This window comes from Zootoca vivipara, chromosome 17 (assembly GCF_963506605.1).
Source record: "Zootoca vivipara chromosome 17, rZooViv1.1, whole genome shotgun sequence".
In the NCBI taxonomy this organism is placed as follows: Eukaryota; Metazoa; Chordata; class Lepidosauria; order Squamata; family Lacertidae; genus Zootoca; species Zootoca vivipara.
The window spans coordinates 10704929-10726535 of record NC_083292.1 but is presented as its reverse complement, the minus strand read 5'-3'; the positions used below and the strand labels follow the sequence as shown (position 1 = coordinate 10726535).

General features: G+C 44.3%; 1 protein-coding gene, 1 long non-coding RNA gene and 1 other non-coding gene across 14 annotated transcripts in view; all 3 read right to left on the bottom strand.

Annotated features, from left to right (window-relative positions):
• The window catches only part of LOC132591340 (uncharacterized), a 37761-nt gene extending 20697 nt beyond the window's left edge, over positions 1 to 17064 (bottom strand). The window contains exon 1 of the long non-coding RNA XR_009556917.1: positions 880 to 17064. This is a non-coding gene — a long non-coding RNA (uncharacterized LOC132591340). The remainder of the gene's footprint in view (positions 1 to 879) is intronic.
• Positions 1 to 21607, bottom strand: part of FBRSL1 (fibrosin like 1) — an 808905-nt gene that overhangs the window by 257987 nt on the left and 529311 nt on the right. The gene's annotated exons all lie outside the window — the stretch shown is intronic.
• TRNAK-CUU (transfer RNA lysine (anticodon CUU)) lies at positions 4846 to 4918 on the bottom strand. The gene has a single exon. It is a non-coding gene; the product is annotated as a tRNA-Lys (tRNA).

The following is a 21607-nucleotide window of genomic DNA, read 5'->3' as shown; positions in this document are numbered from 1 at the left end:
TGCTCCACCGTCCCAGAATGAATGGGTCCCAGCCACTCAGATACAGGAGGAATTCTTGGTGGAAGAATTTCACGCCCTCTTTCCCCACAGACCCAAGCCCTGGCACATGGAAAGGGAGGGGGAGGAGGAGGAGGCACGGGAGAGCAGCTCACCATGGCGCTGGGAAGCGGAGTTTGAGGAACCAGAGGATGAGGTATGGGTGTCACCGAGATCCACCCAGTCAGAGGAAGGAGCAGATTGGCAGAACGTTTTTACCCCCACCAGCTCTGACGCCACGGACTTTTTGGGATTCCCGTCCGCCCAGGCGGAAGGGGGGGGCTCGCAGGACTGGGGGGAGGTATTCACACCAACGGGCTCGGAGAGCACTGAGTTCTTAGGCTTCCAGTCGTCACCGACACATGGGGGGGGCCTGGGGAGGGGTGAAGGAGAGCTTGGGAGGGGGGTGGATGTGAGGGACAGGGGATATCGCGAAGTCCCTCCCCTCCTGAGTTCAAGCCCGTCCCCGAGCAAAGGGGAAAGCAGGGAGAGTTCCGATTCCAGTGGGGAAGCAGGAAGTCGTGTCCGAGGCTCAGGCAAGGTAGAGGAGCCAGGGTCCCAGGTGGGACAGGAAGGGGCAAGCAAGGGGGGAAGACCCATCCCTCCAACTCCAGAATTACGCAGGAAGAGGAGGGGCAAGAGGATGGGTCTGCCAAAGCTTTTGTGTTGGAGAAAGACGCGCCAAAAGCCATTAGGAGGTTCTGAAACCGACTGACAACATCGCTCCGTGTAAATAGCAATGACTTGAGCACTGTAAATACGCAGCACCAATAAAAGAATAAAATGCAGAGCTGCGTAGCGTCGTCACTCTGAAGTAGTCCACTCCGGCCACTGTGACAGGACCCTTAGCCCCTCCTTGGTTTTCTAAATGGCTTACAACCTCATCGTAAATCTTTTGCTCTGAACTAAAAAATTATTGCACAAGGACTGACTTTAAAGTGTCTAAACCACACATTAATCCACACATAACAAACGACGCTGCTGTGAGGACGCAAGAGGGAAGAACATGAATCCCGAGAAGCCTTCCTCTTGTCATTATGTGCCTCCTGGTCCTGAGTCTGCAAGACAGTCCAACCTTTCAGCAGACTCATTAACTATGCAACAGAGGAGGGGCTTAATATGTCTGTAGCCATGCTGCCCCGGCCCCTTCAGTCAGCCTAATCCCAACTATTCTGCAGATCTGTCCAGAAAACATACCTGTATAGAATTAACCTGCAGAAGAGGGAGAGTCAGGATTGTACCTCTGGGCTCTGCTCTCCATGTCCATTGCTACTCCTCCAATAAAAGAAGGTTGGGTAAGAGAGAAAATGTGTGAGAGAAAATATCCCAAAGGTGCACTAGAAATGTTTTATTCGGACTGATGCATGGAAAGGCTTGTGCCTCCTAACCAGGAACAACTAGGATTAATCCATTCAAAGAAGAGCTAAATTCTTTTTTTATACTTCCGAGTCAGTCTGGAAGTCTGCTTTGTTTCATCCTCCTCTTAACTGATTTGAACCAATTCTGTCTGAAGAAGAGTAGCAAAACTCAAAGTGTGGCAAAGTGCAGTTATGGAAATAAATTTCATTACAGGTCAACATGTGGAGAAGTACAACCTGACCTCCATTACAAAGAATTGACTATTTTTCTTCTGGTGGCGCAGAACTGGAAAGGACTGGAACACCTGCATATATCTCACTGGAAACAGATAGTATGGACGATTGCTGTATCAAAACAAACAAACAGACTACACATATTGAACAAGAGACACAGATGACTTCATTTAAATTTGGCATCTCAGCTCCTGCTGGTGGATTTTCTGGTTGGGCACTGTGAGAACAGGAAGCTGGACTAGATGGACCATTGGCCTGATCCAGCGGGCTCCTTTTATATTATTAGGAGTATTTGGCAAATTGTGGGTGAGAATCAGCACTTCGAAGTTGAAAGGAAGAGTAACAGAAGCAGACAAAACAAGAGAGCTAAGACCTTTTGGTTGGAGTTAGCTAAAATTGAATGTGCAGCCCAAAATGCTATTGGAGCGATACGGTTGCTTGCAGCAGGAGTGCCTGCTTGCTTCCATGTATGCTCTGGGTGGTGCTTTTTGTAAATAAAACAAATATTACAAAGATACTATAAGGCCCCGTGGCTCTCTTGTGTAAAAGAAACCAAATCCAGCAGCACTGCTCCTGGAACCTGCCACCACTCAAAAGAAGTGGGAAGCATGCAACTACACACACACACACACACACACACACAGAGAGAGAGAGAGAGAGAGAGAGAGAGAGAGAGAGAGAGAGAGAGAGACTCTGTTTCTGATCTCCTTCCTTTGTGCATATTTGATTGGTACCAACCCAATAACTGTAATAGCTAACAGCAGGGCTGGGCATGATGGAGCGGAATAAGCATCCATCTGATTTGGCAAATTAAGCCTCTGTGTCTTGAGGATGCCATGTGCATTTAGGTGCCAAATTTCAAATACAGCAGAGTGACCTGACCTTCTGACCCCGACCCTTTGTCCCAGAAACTTGAATGGGGTCTCCAGTGCATTTCAGGCCTGAAGGAGAACAGCCAAATTTAAAGGGGTGGTGGTGGTGTTATTTACGATGGAACATTTGTTTTCATCTATGTAGAAATCTAAGCAAAGCCTTTGTAAGGGTACAAAGAAATCAGTCTTGTTTTACGAAGGCTATTGCTATTTCTCCCCAACAGGTGCCTGGGCCCTTTTGTTAAAACGCTTTGGTTAATAGTAAGATCTCAAACCTAGTGAATGCCATTTAAAAACAGAACGGAACACATTCACAGTTCTACCAGTTGAACTATTTGGGGCTTGTAACCAACTACTCTCCCGCACCACCCCAGTAAAAGCAAATGAGCCCCCCCCTTGCCACATATTTAATAACATCCATGAACTGAGACTTCATATTACTAACACCTCAATGTTTTGTTTTATTCTCAAACCTCAAATGGTTTATAAGCGTCATATGAATAATTTACACCACACTTGTCAGAGAACGTACGTGTGTGTGTGTGTGTGTGTGTGTTGACAGGGGGGGAGGGAGACGACAGCTTTTCTTCTATTTCCCCAAAGCACTTCTTTGAAAATGATTATTGTTATTTTATCCTTTAAAGGGGTTCCCTACCCACAACCATTTTTATACAGCAGGAAAAAAAATCCTACCCCAAATTTACGACCAAATTCATGAGGCAAGAACAATTTCAATAGGGTTGACTAACAAACTAAGCTTTTTAAAACAGGGTGGCCGTGTGCCCCAATATATAGAGACTCCTTTATTTGAATAAGTTATTTATTTGAAAAGTCATGAGTCCAAGTCCGGCTGAAACCTAAGGAACCCAAAGAAGGGAGCAGGTGCTTTGAAGCTGCCCACCTACATTTCACCTGGACAGCATTCTGAGCATGAACAGAAGTTGCCTCTGGCTGCAGCCTTCTCCACTATGCTGAAATGCATTGCGTTTCTTCTTAAATTATAGAAGAAGAAGAAAAAAGGTAAAGGACCCCTGACTGTTAAGTCCAGTTGCGAACGACTCTGGGGTTGTGGCGCTCATCTTGCTTTACTGGCCGAGAGAGCCGACGTTTGTCTGCAGACAGTTTTTCCAGGTCATGTGGCCAGCATGACTACCGGTAAGCTACTTCTGGCGAAACCAGAGCAGTGCACGGAAACGCCGTTTACCTTCCTGCCAGAGTGGTACCTATTTATTGACTTGCACTTTGACATGCTTTTGAACTGCTAGGTTGGCAGGAGCAGGGGCCGAGCAATGGGAGCTCACCCCATCATGGGGATTCGAACTGCCGACCTTCTGATCAGCAAGCCCTAGGCTCAGTGGTTTAGACCACAGCACCACCCGCACCCCGCCTAAATTATAGTAACTCTTTCTAAATGTGCATCCTCTTTTTTCCTATTGTGCATTTTCTCTTTGAGGGCAGCCAGTGCATAAAAGGCCGTGGTATTTTAATAGGTAGACTGTTCCCGATGCTAACATGCCAAAAGTGTTGCTTTCTGCAAGGAGGCTAAGAAATAATAAAAAAGATTATATTAATTGCCAAATACTGGTTCATAGGTGAAGTGATATAAAGATGTGCAGATTGATTTTGCCCTTGTGCAGGTTGCTCTGCCTCAGCTTTCTCCAGAAAGTTGGGACTACAGCTCCCACTATCCCTGAATATTACCTATGCTGACTGGAGCTGGTGAGGGCTGTAGTCCAACAACATCCAAAGGGCATAATGTTGGGGAAGGCTGCCTAACAATACATTTGGAGGAGTTTTCCATAAATGCTCTCTTGTGGATGAACATGGGTCATTTTCAGGTCACCACCTCTCCCTATGGAACTATGAAATCCATTCTCCAGAGAGATCAACCCAACCACTGTTTACAATATTATTTTATGGGATTAAAAACAGATGTGGATCAAGTGCCACTAATATGCAGGTGCAGCTACGCTCTGCAGGTGAGGGCCTCCTGCAGAAACCATTTTATCAGGAGGTCTGTTCAACAATAGAGTGGCCTTTAGGGTTGTGGCAACTAAACTTTGGAATTCCTTCCTCCTTGAATATCAGGCAGGCAACAACATTGTTGTTGTTTTTGGGTGCCTATTGCAAAATTGTTTTATCACTTGTTTGCTGCCCTATCATTTGACTCTCTTGGCTATCTATTTACTGATTCTGCATTTAACTCACTCTTATTCCAAGGAGCTGGGACCGAGCAATGGGAGGTCACCCCGTCACGGGGATTTGAACCGCCGACCTTCCGATTGGCAAGCCCACGTGGCTCAGTGGTTTATACCACAGCACCACCCGTGTCCCTAAAAATTCTGCGCCCAACGTGGGGCCCGAACCCACAACCCTGAGATTAAGAGTCTCATGCTCTACCAACTGAGCTAGCCGGGCATTTTTGATGTGAGGTGACCAGAATTGTGTACAGTATTTCATATGCAACTGCGCTACAGATTTGTATAATGGCATTATGATATTGATGCTTTTATTTTCAGTCCCTTTCCTAATGATCCCTAGCATGGCATTTGCCTTTTTCACAGCTGCTGCACACTGGGGTCAACACTTTCATCAAGCTATCCATTATGACCCCAAGGTCTTGCCCCTGGTCAGTCATCTGCCCAACCAGTTTATAGCTATACTTGTTTTTTACTGAGTTTAAGTCGAACTGAAAGCTGGAACTTTCAGCTGAGACTTTTTTTAAAAACCTACATTAAAAGCCTAACCTTTTTAACCTAGGAAAACTGAGGGTGTTTCTGAAAGGCTAAGCCCACCCTTTTAAAATCTAAACTGACCCTTTGGCTAGCTATATCTATATTGGCTGGAACTGTATATATTATTTGAGAAGCCCTACCTGTCAGGGAGGCGGGTGGTGCTGTGGGTTAAACCACAGAGCCTAGGGCTTGCCGATCATAAGGTCGGCGGTTCGAATCCCCACAGCGGGGTGAGCTCCCGTTGCTTGGTCCCAGCTCCTGCCAACCTAGCAGTTCGAATGCACATCAAAGTGCCAGTAGATAAATAGGTACCGCTCCGGCGGGAAGGTAAACGTCGTTTCCGTGTGCTGCTCTGGTTTTGCCAGAAGCGGCTTAGCCATGCTGGCCACATGACCCAGAAAAACTGTCTGCAGACAAACGCCGGCTCCTGTAAAGCGAGAGCACCGCAACCCAGAGTTGTTCGCGACTGGACTTAACTGTCAGGGGTCCTTTACTTTTTATACATCAAAAAGTATATTGTGGAGTTGGGAAAAGATTCAGAAAAGGGCAATCCAAATGATCGAGGGGATCGAACATGAGGAAAGGTTGCAGTGTCTGGGACTTTTTCATTTAGGGAAAAGGCAAGTAAAAGGAGGTGGGACAGAAATATATAAAACTATGCAAGGCATGGAGAAAGCAGATAGAGATAGGTTCTTCTCTCTCTATCCTAAATCTGGGACTTGGGGACATCCAATGAGCCTGGATGTTGGAAGATTCAGGATAGTCAAAAGAAAATACTTCTTCCCAGTTCCCATTTCACGGCTAAACAATGGAATTTGCTCCCACAAGAGGCAGTGATGGCCACCAACTCGGATGTCTTTAAAAGAGGAATGGACAAAATCATGGAGGAGAAGGCTATCAGGAGCAACTAGCCATTATGACCATAATGCTTCTGAATACCAGTGGCTGGAAACAGTAGGAGGGAAGAGTGCTCTCATCCTTGGGTTTTGCTTCTGGGCTTCCCAAAAGCACCTGGTTGGCCCCTGTGAGAACAGAATGCTGGATTTGATGGGCCACTGGCCTGATTCAGCAGGGCTGTTGTTATGTTTTTAACTTTGGGAGTACAGTTCGTAACCCGAAAACGCCGTTTTGCGCATGCGCAAAGCGCTATTTTCACGCTTTGCGCATGCGCAAATGCGTGTGGGGCTTCTGCGCATGCGGCGAAAATACTTCCGGGTTTGCGCAGTTCGTAACCCGGGTTGTTCGTAACCCGAGGTGTTCGCAACCCGAGGTACGACTGTACTGTGAATGTTTTTGTTTTTCCATTTATGTAGCTTTTTATTTAATGCCTTAATTGTATTTAACTTATTTATTGTAAGTAAAGCAAATAACTTTATGTCTGGGGGGTGGCATACAAATGCTGTAAACCAACGGACAGCCAAACTTCTCCCAGTACGCAAGGGTATAGCTGTATCCCCACTGCAATACGGACTGATAGATTGTGGGGGGGGATGGGGGGCTCGTTGAATCTCACTGTAAACAAGTGGTACAGTGACAATAAAGTATTTCTATAATGGTACTTGTATCGCCCAAATTTCAGTGCTGTGTGAACAACAGCACTACCACTGAACCTGCTGTTGCAAATATCTTCTCTCAGCATCACTCTGCTTTCCAGCAGTAGGCTAAAGCAGCAATTAAAAAACAGCCGCTGTGCTTTGCAAGCCTTCACTCCTTGTCTCAGGCCCCCGTCCAGCTATTTATTAGATAATCCAATTACTCCAGCATGACCTTATTCTGTGCAACTGTCTCTGCTCCAACTGGAGGGAGAGCCTGTCAACCGAAGCATCTCTCCTACAGGAACTCCTTGCTGTAAACTCTAGCCCTGCACTTTTTACAGAGTTTGTACAGAGATTGCAGCTACCATCCAAAATGATTATTTTCCTCTCCTGTCTTCTTCATGAAGCATTTAGCAACTGTTTGGTGGGCTATTTTAAACAGGGCTGGGCATACAAATTTGCACACTATGCAGTTTCATTACGCTGGATGCCACAGCCAGCAGCTCAAATGTTTTTCCCCTTAAACCCTTTCACCAAGTATTCTGTTTAACACCATAGGGAAACAGAAAACAGCCTTGTACCAAGTCAGATGACCTGTGCATCAAACCCTGGCAGCAGCTCTCTAGAGCAGGCACCCCCAAACTGCGTCCCTCCAGATGTTTTGGCCTACAACTCCCATGATCCCTAGCTAAGAGGACCAGTGGTCAGGGATGATGGGAATTGTAGTCCAAAACATCTGGAGGGCCGAAGTTTGGGGATGCCTGCTCTAGAGTTTCAGGCAGAAAGACCAGCTGCTATGTCATCGTTTTAATGGCAGTGGGGACACAAGGTTGGGAAAGGCTGCTCTAACAACTGCACCACATTGGCTCTCCTATGTAAAAGAAACTTTAGCCTACAGTCAGTTCCAGAACCTTACCTGAATAACCATGCTCAGTCCTGGAATGTGCCAAGTAATAAAAAAAGAGAATCTCTAAAATTATGCAGAGTGTTTATTCTAGGCCAAAATATAATCCTCCCAATTTTTAGATCTAGATGAAGGAAAAGAGTGACCAAGTCAAAATAATTTTGTATAAATTTATATGCACTATTAGATTTGTCCAGAGGTTTTCCTCTTAGAGATCCTGAAGCTGAGGCTCCAATACTTTGGCTACCTCATGAGAAGAGAAGACTCCCTGGAAAAGCCCCTAATGTTGGGAAAGATTGAGGGCACAAGGAGAAGGGGATGACAGAGGACAAGATGGTTGGACAATGTTCTTGAGGCTACTAACATGAGTTTGACCAAACTGCGGGAGGCAGTGGAAGACAGGAGTGCCTGGTGTGCTCTGGTCCATGGGGTCACGAAGAGTCGGACATGACTAAACAACTAAACAACAACAACAATTCCTCTTAGGCCTTGATTAACAGCACTGACTGTGATCTCACTGGCTTTATCCAATCATGTCAGGCTTTGCTGGATTATCTGTATGCTTGGATAGTATTGGCTGGAGGACATTAACACCAAGACAGATGCCTTTTGAATTTTGACACTGAGATTGCCTTTAGGCAAGTCACCATGCTTTTTCCTTCCTCATTTAGAAGGATGCTGTGAGGATAAATGTAGCCAAGATACTGATGTCCTCGTGTATTATGGTAATAAAGAGCATCTAAGCACCTGAGATAGGTAGCTCAACAGGGATTCCTGCTGTGGATTGGCAGTTTCAGGATCAAAGGCAGAAACTCAGCTGTGACAAGAGTTCTCTCTGAGGTTCAAAAGCTCTACTTATGTAAATGTTGGGCTTTTCCTTTTCCTTTTAGAGCAGTGCTTTTGAAACACTGGTCATAGATTTGGAATAAGGGATGCCTTCCCACTTAATCCACCTCATGCCCTAAGGCAGTGACATGATAAAACTGAGATTCTCAAACTGTATTTACAGAGAGGCCAAATTCAAATATCCGGGCACTTGTCACTGAAAATCTCTTCCCATGGCGGTCAGGGCACCACACAGCTGATGGAATGAATTAATTCACTGCAGACTTGGGTAGTGAATTAATATACTACCTCTGTGGGTCTCCCAGGTGATCAGCGGCACTGTTAGGCAATTTTAGACACCGGACTTAATGGTCTTACCATTTTTAGATGTTAATGTGTATTGCTTCATTACTTCCAAATGTGATAAGTCAGGGCTGCTGTGTTGGGAGGCCCTCCAGCTCATTCAGTTGAGTGGGGTCCTAGAGTTCTATCCCCAAAGCACTACCCAAACAGCAGCACTGCAGGTGATAGAGGGAAAAACCACCAGTAGGGCACTAACAACTAAAACAAAGACTGTGGGACATTGCCTAGGGCAGTGATGGGCAACCTTTTGAGCTTGGTGTGTCAAAATTCACCAAACAACCAAGCATAACTCGGGTGGTGTGTCACTTTGAGAAAAAAAAACATAATTCCGCGATATTTATAGTTTAAATAACAAAAATGTATAATTGTAATATATAACTGTATTTAATAAACCAAAAACTAATTATTTAACCAAACCAAACCAAAAACCCCTTATTTATCACAAAGTGCCCAGAGTTGTTGAGCTTTTAGGGGAGAGCAGCTAACCAAAGTTTTGGAGGTTTTGTTGGGGTGTGTATGCAAAAGTTGCTTTGCTTTTGGGGGGGATGCCCCAAAGCTGCTGCACTTTTTGGGGGGGAAAGAGAACAGAAATAAATGACGAATAATACCTTCGCTGGAACTAACATGCAGCACCGACATAGTCTGCCAAAGCGCCAAAAAAAACCCCAGCACAGAACGGGTTAAAAAACAAACGCTGTTACACCCAATCATCGTCTGCCAAAGCGCCAGAAAAAACAGCACAGAAAGGGTTAAAAACCAATCTCTGGCTACCAGCAACAACAACAAAAAAGGATCTGTGTTTTAACAGCGGAGACAAGCTGTAGTGGAGACAAGCTGTAGGAGGAGCGGGAGAACAAATGGGGGTGGGGAGAACAACAACAGTGTGAATGGGCCGATGGGGCACGTGCCAGCAGTGAGGGCTCTGCGTGTCACGTCTGACACGCATGTCATAGGTTCGCCATCACTGGCCTAGGGTGATCTGTGGGCCTGTTCATCCTTTTCACCAAGAGCTGTGAGTTTACAGTATGTCAGAACATTTCATATAGCTAAATATCTAAAGAACTTGACAGTGGTCAACTACCACAGACTTTTTACCAAGGCCAGACTGAATGTGTTTCCTTCCAAAATGCTCTGAGGCAGATATGCGGGTATTCCTTACTCTGCTAGATTATGCCCCTGTACAAACCAACAAATATTCCTTTAATTGCAAACCTTCCACGAAGACCTGCACAATTTTGTGTTAGGTACCTTAGAGGGGATGGCATTCCCAGCGTATCTTTGGTAGTTGCAAAGTTTCTTATTGAGGAGGTCAGGATCAGAGAGCACTTTTTTAAAGGTCTGAAATAAGCTTAGTTTTATCTGATGTCCAAGTAGTGTATATATATGCTTTTTTGTATTTTTATGTACTGGAATCTATTTGTGGGTCTTTGGACTGCAATAAAATTAATAAAAATAAATAAAACAGTGCAGTCCATGCCTACCCATGTCTACTAAGAGGCAATTTCCGCTGGGGGTTCAATGTTGTGTTTTAATTGTTGGGATCCGCCCTGCAACCCTAGGCTGAAAGGCAGGTGGTAACAACATAAACTGTTGATGGGTAACTTCAAGGCCCCCACTACCCTCCTTTCTTAAGGTTCCTAGACTTTAAACCAAACATGGAGCAGACAGCCCTTCAAAAAGCAGGGCGTCCTCAGAGAGAAGGGCTGTCTCTTTGGGCACATGGCCATCATAGCTGTCCCTGCTTTTGTTTAACTGGAGGGTGCCAGGAACTGAACCTAGGACTGTCCCCATGCAAAGCTTGTACTCTACCCCAGTGCTCTGCAATTAAAAAGCCTCTCAGTAGCTGAATGTTTGGATCAGCAGCCCCAAGACTCCCAAGCAAAAGCAGAGTGTGTGTAATTCTGCCCTTAGAACTGTCTGCATAAATCTAGCTGGGAGATTTGTTATGTTTCCCTGGTGAGGCCTGACAGGAGGAAAACTAGGATCTATTGCAATGCTTCAATATATGTTTCTATTGTAATATCCTAGGACATGCTTCCAGAAGAGGAGTTTGCAGCGGGGGTGGGGGTGGGGAGAGAGAATAAACTTGTAGGGTCAGAGAGATAATATCTCTTCTGCTAAAGAGAATGCAGATGCCTGTGAGTGCATGTCCCATGGCTGATCCTGGCACTGAAAACAGGTTCTGGGGAATGGCCCTGGCTCAAATTAAGCCCTGCAGCAGCCTTGGAAAAAGGAAGGCGACTGATCAGACAAGGAATCTCAATAATCCAATCAGTTCAATGCGCTTGACAGCCCCCTTATGTGTAATAAAGGTACCAGGCATGTATTTCTGTGGATGTTTTAAACGATGTGTAAAAGCAGCTGCACTACTTGGTTGGGATCACTTGAGCTGTAATGTTGGAACAGGGACTGATCACTTTTAACTTTGAGGCATCTCTGGGAGAATTTTTCCTGCCAGCAGGCCTTTGTAACTATTTTTTTTAATAAAAAAAAATTATAGATATTCTTAATGGTTACCTGCATTGTTTTTAAATGGTGTTTTATGTTTCAATGTTGCATAAAGGTAAACTGTAAAGGGACCCCTGACCATTAGGTCCAGTCGTGACCGACTCTGGGGTTGCGCGCTCATCTCGCATTATTGGCCGAGGGAGCCAGCGTACAGCTTCCAGGTCATGTGGCCAGCATGACAAAGCCGCTTCTAGTGAACCAGAGCAGCACACGGAAACGCTGTTTACCTTCCCGCTGTAGCGGTACCTATTTATCTATTTGCACTTTGACATGCTTTTGAACTGCTAGGTTGGCAGGAGCTGGGACTGAGCAACGGGAGCTCACCCCGTCGCGGGGATTCGGACCGCCGACCTTCTGATCAGCTAGGCTCTGTGGTTTAACCCACAGCGCCACCCGCATCCCTTCAATGTTGTATACCATCCTGATACTTCTGTAATGTCCTATCAGAAAATAAATAACAATGAACTTGCCCCATCCTTTTGTGGTGTCACATTGGATTTAAAATGAGAGAAACATGCATTCTGAATCATGGTTTGTGCATTAACTGAAACCAGGTGGGGTGGGGGACAGATTCCCAAGTAAAGGTCTAAGTGCTTCAAAAACACATGTATGATTTTGGCTTGATGGGAAAAGAAGGGGTGGCAGTGACCCTTTTCTCCATACAAAGGATCATCCTTCAGGGATTGAAGGTCTTAGCGGGCAGGGATGCTGAGTGCCTCCAGCCCCAACTAAAGATGATGGCTCTCAATGTTTTACAGTCAATGAACAAAAAGGATAAAGAAAATGGTGGGCAATTTATCCGGCACTCACGAGAGCCCCGCCAAAGAAATCTGTAATGTGTTTGGATTTAATCCTTCTACTGAGAGCTGTACCAAATGCATCTCGTGCAGGAAAGAGTGTCCATGTGGTTTCTGTTTGCTTGTTTTTGAACTTCCATTTTATAAGTTGTGGGTTGTTGGTTTGTTTGTTTTTTTGCTTTGCAAGTCATCTTCTTACTTGACATGCAATATCTAATTAGTGTTAGGTTGCTGTTCTTTCAAGCTTTTGTTTTTCTCATCTGACATTTTGCCTAAGCTTAATGCTACAAGATCTTTCTCCCCGCCCCCATTTCCCTCTAAACCATAATAGTTTTAGGTGGGCTTTTGTTTTGTTTATGTTTTAGCCTCATTTGAGTACTTTCTAACACCAAGGTGTTTAAATATGGTTGTTGTTTTTTAAACCTAAGTAAAAGAAACATACATTCCGTTGCATTTCAAAAAGAAAAGGAAAGTCTCCTGCACATTTTAGCTGCAAGATTACGCGTGTTTACTTGGGAGTAAACCTCAATGGGACCAGCTTCTAAGTTAGTGTGTGTAAGACTGCAACCCCATGCCCATTTACCTGGAAATAAGTACCATCAAATACAGTGCGATTTAGTTCTGATTAAAAGTACTGATAAGACACTTAAATTTACCTAAGCAAAATATCTCTTGAAACTTCAGAACTAAGAGGGGAGAGGACAGGAGGAAATCTACTAATTGAAGTGAAATACCTCATTTGTCTTAATTTCTGAAGCCATGGTTTCTTAGCTGGGTTACTTGCTATCTCCTGCTTACCCCAAAGGCTGTAACCTAAGCGACTTCAATGCTATGCAGTCATTTGATCAAAATCTGCACCTTATTTAAGGGCCAACAATATGCAAGCAATTACAGTGTGGGTCACATTTATTGAATAAAACCACTTAGGCATTATGTTTACAAAGTTGAAGAAACATTAAAATCCAGTGAAAAACAATTATTTTTACAGGATACATCTGCAAGCAATTTTTCCCCCTGGAGTGATCTTTTTTTAAAAAAAAGAGAGAAAAATTGCTAAATCTGTCCCTAATAGACTTTGTCGGTGGTGTGGAAAATGTCCACATCACAGCGGTGAATTATTTTTGAAATGCCAAACTTAATGAATATATATATATATATATATATATATATATATATATATATATGCGCGCAAATATCACAGGCCTTCAAAAAGCCAAAACAGTCATGGTTTCCTGACTAGTCAATCCTCTTAGTCTTGGCAGAATGCTTCAGACTAATCAGGAAGAGTTAGACAAATAGTTATTTTATTACAGAGACTGTCAAATAAGTCAGGATGTGGCTGACAACTATTTCTGATCCCTGCAGTCTGGCTGACTAGTTTGTTGTTTAAAAAAATCTGTAGAAAAACTGTTACATACAGATCTCTGTGTGCGACTTTTTGTAGAAAAACATGTCAGCCTCAAGACTCTAAACAAAACTCACTCCAAACCTAGCCTAGCATTTTTCTTGGCCTCCTCCAACACCTGGGCGATGCAGCGTGGCTCATGCAGGACTGTGGGTGTTTTATAACCCACTAAATGCAATCAAACCTGTTATTCTTAAAGAGGAACTTTTGAATAACTTCATGCTGAAAAGGTAATTTAAATTAAATGCCTGCTCTCTCTCTTTGGTTTCATTTTATAAATGACCCTGTCAATTTAATTAGGCCTCAGAGCTGACCTGCTTTGACATTAAGATTCTTTGTTGCTGTTAGTTTTATGACTGCTGTCCCCCCCCCTTCAAAAAGACAAATCATAAGCTTTGCACAAGTTCCAAGAAGGGCTAAAGACTATCTAATGCAGGGGTAGGCAACCTAAGGCCCAGGGGCCGGATGCAGCCTAATCGTCTTCTCAATTCGGCCTGTGGATGGTCTGGGAATCAGCGTGTTTTTACCTGAGTAGAATGTGTCCTTTTATTTAAAATGCATCTCTGGGTTATTTGTGGGGCATAGGAATTTGTTCATCCCCCCTAAAAAAAATAGTCTGGCCCACCGCATTGTCTGAGGGACGGTAGACCGGCCCACGGCTGAAAAAGGTTGCTGACCCCTGATCTAATGCATGAATTTAAGAATGCTGTCAGTGAAAGCATGTCTGACATGCTATGTACTTCACTGAAAATAAAATGGGTATACATTATGAGGTTTAACCTGAACAACCTGAATAACTGAATAATATTTTAATTAGGGGAGCTGAAGACCCCTTGGACCCTAGAGGTTGGTTCCTATGGCCGTACCCCCTTCCATGCCTGTCCCATGGTGTGAACCCAAACAAAATGAAGCTGACCTGAATGGCATGGAGGAAGAGCTGTGAAAAGCACCAAAAAGCACCAGTTTAATTGCCTATTAAGTGGGCAATATGAACACACCCGTTGGGGACGCGGGTGGCACTGTGTGTTAAAGCACAGAGCCTAGGGCTTGCCGATCAGAAGGTTGGCGGTTCGAATCCCCGTGACGGGGTGAGCTCCCTTTGTTTGGTCCCAGCTGCTGCCCAGACCTAGCAGTTCAAAAGCACGTCAAAATGCAAGTAGATAAATAGGTACTGCTCTGGCGGGAAGGTAAACGGGGTTTTCGTGCGCTGCTCTGGTTCGTCAGAAGTGGCTTAGTCATGCTGGCCACATGTCCCAGAAGCTGTACGCCAGCTCCCTCGGCCAGTAAAGCGAGATGAGCGCCGCAACCCGAGTCGGTCACGACTGGACCTAATGGTCAGGGGTCCCTTTACCCTTTACCTTTTATGAACACATCCATAGGCACTCCTGAACCAAATGGGAAACCTGACAAACCTGCTCACCCTACAGGAGGCCTCACACCTTGTAGATTGCCTTCCTTGGCAAGTAATCAGTTGGTGTGATAAGAAGAAATGGCCTATCAGAGCTGAGGTTCACACAGTCAAGCTACTGCAAATAATTGCAATAAATGTCCTTATGACATGTGGAGGAGGAGCAGCAAGTAATGCCTGAATTACTTCAAGGCCTATAAATAATAAGAAAAGCAGAAGTGTTTTTGGCTGGGAGAGCAAACACTCCCTGTCCGCTACAGAGTTACTGCTTCAATAAAACCCCATTGACTTTCTCTACTTGCACTATGACTTGCATTACACTCTGCTAATTACAGAGCTGTTATTCTGGGCCATAAAATAAAGGAGTATTGATACCAACTGCTACTCAAAAGGAAATAGGCAGGCAGTAAATGAAACTTTAGGGCAGCCTTGCTCAAACTGATGCCCTCTGGATGTTTTGGGCTACAGCTTCCATATATGTTCAAATTATCTAGAAGGTATCTGGTTAAGGAAGGCTGTCAGGCCTCCTCTTTCACTGCATGTTTGATATTCGCAAATTAATTAACATTACATGAGAAATGTGTGTGTGTGTCAGGCCAGGGTGGAACTTTACAAAGGCTTGAGACCATCACTGAGCTTGCAGTGAAATATTTGTGACTGGTATAGGGGGATTGGATGAAGGGCTATATTCCTCTTAGGTTGGTATGTTAACAGTCTAAGTACAACCATCTTTGGAAATACTCTTTTTTCCCCTAAAGGACCTAGGTGAAGGCAAGCAGGGATACAATTTAGTTCACAGAGTATTGGCAATGCTTATAATCCTTCACTGTCAAGCGGCCTGCAGGGATGAGCGTACATGTCATCATCACTGAGTGCCCAGTCAATATAAAATGTATAAACTATCCATTTGTCCTAAGTTTGAGAGGTTGCCAAGGCTGGGGTTTCTGAATGGAACTTTGGAACCAATAAAGATCAGCAAGTGGTTCATTGAAAGCAAAAACAAACAAGCAAACATAAAACATCCTGCTGATGTTTCTAGCAAGCTTATGAAAGAGCAGAATAAGATAATATTAGCGGTTAAGAGATGGCCTGGGCTCCTCCTCCTGTTTCCGGCCAGACAATCCATTTATAATGCATCATGTGTGCAAAGTTTGCTTTTTTGTTTGTTGGGATCAAAAGTGGGAACTTCAAGAGTGTGCTTCTGGTTTGGGAGGATTTATTTTTTTTCCTGATTTCAAATTACAATCGCCACATTTGCATGTCTCTGTAAACCATAAAGCAGGGGTAGGCAACCTAAGGCCTGTGGGCCAGATGCGGCCCAATCGGCTTCTCAATCAGGCCTGTGGACAGTCCGGGAATCAACGTGTTTTTACCTGAGTAGAATGTGTCCTTTTATTTAAAATGCATCTCTGGGTTATTCGTGGGGCATAGGAATTTGTTTATTCCCCCCCTCAAAATATAGTCTGGCCCACCATATGGTCTGAGGGATGGTGGACTGGCCTACGGCTGAAAAAGGTTGCTGATCCCTGCCATAAAACATGCTTAAGTTCATAAGTGAATCACACCTGCTTAGCACCTCCTGACTTGAACAGGAAGTAAGCATTACCACAACCCCTGGTTTGAATATAACACTAAGGCAGCAATAATACGATAATAGAACCATACCGGTAGAATTTTAGAGTTGGAAGGGATCCTAAGGGTCATCTAGCCCAACCCCCTGCAATCATCCCTTGGTAGGCTCAAATCACCAACCTACTTGTTAACACTGATCCATTGTGAGCATTTATTTCCTCTATTAAATATTGTTTACCATGGTGTGTGAGTACGACAAGGAGTACGACAAGGTTGTATATTGTCTCCCTGCTTATTTAACTTATATGCAGAATTCATCATGCGAAAGGCTGGACTGGATGAATCCCAAGCTGGAATTAAGATTGCCGGAAGAAATATCAACAACCTCAGGTATGCAGATGACACAACCTTGATGGCAGAAAGTGAGGAGGAATTAAAGAACCTTTTAATGAGGGTGAAAGAGGAGAGCACAAAATATGGTCTGAAGCTCAACATCAAAAAAACCAAGATCATGGCCACTGGTCCCATCACCTCCTGGCAAATAGAAGGGGAAGAAATGGAGGTAGTGAGAGATTTTACTTTCTTGGGCTCGTTGATCACTGCAGATGGTGACAGCAGTCACGAAATTAAAAGATGCCTGCTTCTTGGGAGAAAAGCAATGACAAACCTAGACAGCATCTTAAAAAGCAGAGACATCACCTTGCCTACAAAGGTCCGTATAGTTAAAGCTATGGTTTTCCCAGTAGTGATGTATGGAAGTGAGAGCTGGACCATGAAGAAGGCTGTTCGCCGAAGAATTGATGCTTTTGAATTATGGTGCTGGAGGAGACTCTTGAGAGTCCCATGGACTGCAAGAAGATCAAACCTATCCATTCTTCAGGAAATCAGCCCTAAGTGCTCACTGGAAGGACAGATCGTGAAGCTGAGGCTCCAATACTTTGGCCACCTCATGAGAAGAGAAGACTCCCTGGAAAAGACCCTGATGTTGGGAAAGATTGAGGGAAGTAGGAGAAGGGGACGACGGAGGATGAGATGGTTGGACAGTGTTCTCGAAGCTACGGACATGAGTTTGACCAAACTGCGGGAGGCAGTGCAAGACAGGAGTGCCTGGCGTGCTATGGTCCATGGGGTCACGAAGAGTCGGACACGACTAAACGACTAAACAACAACATGGTGTGTGAACTGGGCCACTGTGGACGTGGGGAAATGCAATTATTTCCCTAGGGAGAGGGGGAAGGTAAGTGTGTGAGTGGAGGTTTTTCCTTGTCCCTCACTTCTCTCTCTGCTTCTGTAAGATGGTGGTGATGTTTGGCCCCAATGAGGTCAATTTCCACTATTGGGCAGAGGGAGATCATCGCAGGCAAACTAACAGCTACCCTTTTGCAAATAAAATAAATACATAGAGAGCAGTGCTGTGTCCTTGGATGTGATTTTAAAGGTATTTCCCCCCTTCTCTATGAAAGGAAGAAGAAGGGTTAGCGAATGAGTCTTTAAACTCTCCTTTCTTAAGACTTAATAATTCACATTGTCATGGGGGAAAGGAATTAAAAGTGCCAGCAGCTATCCAGATAGATTTTTAAATCTCCTTTTTTGCCCCTCACTCCCTCCTTCTCCTGCTGCATCCCTCAGCTTCAGAGAATATTTTCCCCACAAATTGGTTTTAAATTAAAGGAGGTGATGAAGGCAATGTGCCGTCTCAGCATTTTCCCAGGTGCACTTAATCTAATTTCATTAAGGAGATCAGAACTGATGATTGCTACAGCCGAAACATTAAGTCTGTCCATTTTTGTATAAAAACCATTAACTCTGTCAAAGTATCTGTGGGTGGGCTGTTTATTATTGGAGATGAAGGCACACTTTGCTTCCCCAATAAACTGTCAGGAGCAGTAAGCCACAAATTAAGTCAGCTGCTGACAAAGATTTAGGCAAAAGGCCTTCAACTAGTTTTGACACAGGTATACAGGAAGCCTTGGGAGAGGGACCTTTAAAGCAGCCTGCAAATGTGGGGAGGCACCCTTCAGAAAAATGGGCAGGGGGGGGGACTTGAGGTTTAGTTTCACAGCCTGCTAATGGCAGAAATGATCATGGCTATTGCCCACTGAACATGGTTGTGTTATTTAATGTCTGTGGCTCACATTTGAGTCCAAGTGCATTAATGATGTGTGATTATATTTTATTACTTATGTTTGGAGATATTCACTGTTTCTTAACTAGGTTACTGCTTAGAGATTTCTGTTGAAATATGAAGTGGCATACATGTTGAATAGTAAATATGCTATTTTAAATGTTATGCACCTGCTCTTCCATTGCCAAGGCAATCTTAGGGCAAGTGACTCTAAAATTAATACAAAATAATATTAAAACAAAAGGAGTTAAAGTCAACAGCAACAGCTTGACCAGAAGGAGGCCAAGTAAGTGATGCAGTACCACTGCACTGTTTGCTACGAAGACGACTTCAATTGCCAGGGCAAATACATGAGCTGAAAACACCATGGAGTTGGCAGCAGCCATACATGAGAGGGAAGGGAATGCCATAAATCGGGCACTGATACTGAAATAATTATTTTGCTAATATAGTGTAAACCTGGCAAGCCACATTTTTCTTCTACAAAACTATTAAAAGGTGCTGGGGCCCTGACCTCTATTATAGCTAGCCACCCTAGTATACATGACACTGAAGATTGCAAGGGTTCTTGCCTGGAGGGACTTGCGATCTAAAACTCAGCACAAGAAGGGAGGAATGTGGAGGCAGGGTTAACAAAGTAATGATGTGTGACTGATCTGGTTCGGATTAATACCCTGGGATATGACCAACCCTTTCCCACATACATGCTGCCCTGTCCTCTTGAGCTATGATTAAACCAGGAAGTGACCAACCATAGTTTTCCAATCCTATTTCATCTGGAATTAGGAAACTATGGTTACCAATTTTGGAAGAAGCTAGAATTTCTATCCTGCCTTCCTCCGAAACTGGTGGCTATCGTTTCCAAGTTCAGATGAAATGGGGAACTATGGTTAATTGGAGGCTTCCTGGTTTAAACAGGAACTATAATTAACTGAAGACTTCCTCAAAGTATACTATAGCACATGAAGTGCTATTTTTCTAGAAAAAGAGGTGCTGAAACTCACCATGAACACCTCCCTCATTCCCTTAGAATGGCAATGGTGCCCACCTGAGAATTGCCAGAAGTGAGTTCCTGTGAATTACCCCTGGAAAAAAGCTCTGAGCACATGTAATTGAAAAGCCAGTCAGGGGGCGAGTTTTCACCGTAAATACAACAATGTAGGTGCCAGACAAGCCTCTCTGGGAAGGGCATTCCATAACTAGGGCACTGCCACCAAATAGGCCCTTTCCACAGAAACCAGCCATATCACCTCATTTAGTGGGAGACAAAGAAGGCATCTGAGGAAGCCTTCCCCTGTCTTGTGCCCTCCGTATCTTTGGGCCTACAGTTCCCATTTGCCCCAGCCAGCATGGCCACTAGTCAAGGAAGATGGGGGTTGCTTGTTGAAATTGAGCTTGTTTGTCTTACTCCTGTTTTCCACGCCTTACACTGTTACCCTTGGTGAGTTAGGGACTTCCCCTGCATGTGAAGACAAGACCACATGGTCAAGAAAGCCGTTTCTGCATGTGACATAGAGGGAAGTGAGGGGCAGATGGGGCTTGTCAACCTGGGAAGGTAGCACATCTAGGAGAAGGAAAACTCTAATCCTAAACCTCCACTGCCTTGCGAGAAGAAAAGGCTAAGGAGTAAACCCTATACAAAATCAGATTGGAGTCCCTAAGACGGCTGCAGCCCAGCTGGTGCCAAATGTATTGCTCTGCTTTTCTTTGGACCACATCAGTGAGGCCGAGAGGGGGGTCTTGTCGTCTGGGCAGTCCTCCATGCACACTCCCCAGGCTTGCGCCCCGGGGAGGTCAGTTCAGTGCTAACACAGCTGTTTAACTTAACCGCTGGAGGCACACTCCATTACCTCTTGAGAGAGATGGATGCCAACAGCAACAGCATTGTTACCTCCCTTCTCAACATGGGCCTGTCACATAAACATAAGCTTTCAGGTTCCCCTCCTCCACTCTCTTTTTTCTAAATCTGCTTTATTGATTCTGCAGACAGCTCCTCTTCATCATGCGTATATGTATTTAGAGGCATTAAAAAAGCAACAGCAGTGGATTATTGATCAGGGAGTTGATGCAAAGGTTCCTCTTCTCTCAGCAGCAAAGTAATAGCGACGTGGGCAAACATAGAGAAATGCTACTTAGTGCAACATTAATGCCAATATGTTGCAGACTCCAATCTTCTGATGAAAACAGCTCACATTTGTGCTGTTTCAGTGCTTCATTCCAATGCTCACTTCTTTTAAAGCCAACTAGACACTTGCCCGTATTTAACTCTGGATATTCTTCCAATAGGGTTTAACTCTACTAGGGCCAGGGCCTTTTCAGTATTGGCCCCAACTTGGTGGAATGCTCTTTCACAGGAGACCAGGGCCCTGCGGGATTTGTCATCTTTCCGCAGGGCCTGCAAGACAGAGCTGTTCTGCATGGCCTTTGGGTTGGACTTAGTCTGACCCCTGTGTTTTCCTCCCTCGTGGCTTGGATTTATGGACTACTTAAAATCAGGCTGCATTTTAAATTTAAATTTTAATACTGTATTTTAATCTGTATTTTAATCAATTGCTTTTTATGTTTTATTGTAATTTTATTGGTGTGAGCTGCCCTGAGCCCGGTTTTGACTGGGGAGGGCGGGGTATAAATAAAATTTATTATTATTATTATTATTATTATTATTATTATTATTACAATGTCCATTACCAAAAGCACCAGTGGCATTTTGCAACCATTTTGTAGTGGCAAACTTATGAATTAAGAGCAGCCCTGCTGGATCAAACTAAAGCTTCATCTACTGCACAGCACCCGGCTTTTCAAAATGACCAGCCAGATACTCCCAGGGAATCAAGAAAGGTATCAAGGCAATAGCTCCCTGTCACTGTTGATCTCTTGCAGCTGGTATTCCAGCAACCAAGCATGCATTTTGCTGCTATTATGACATATGA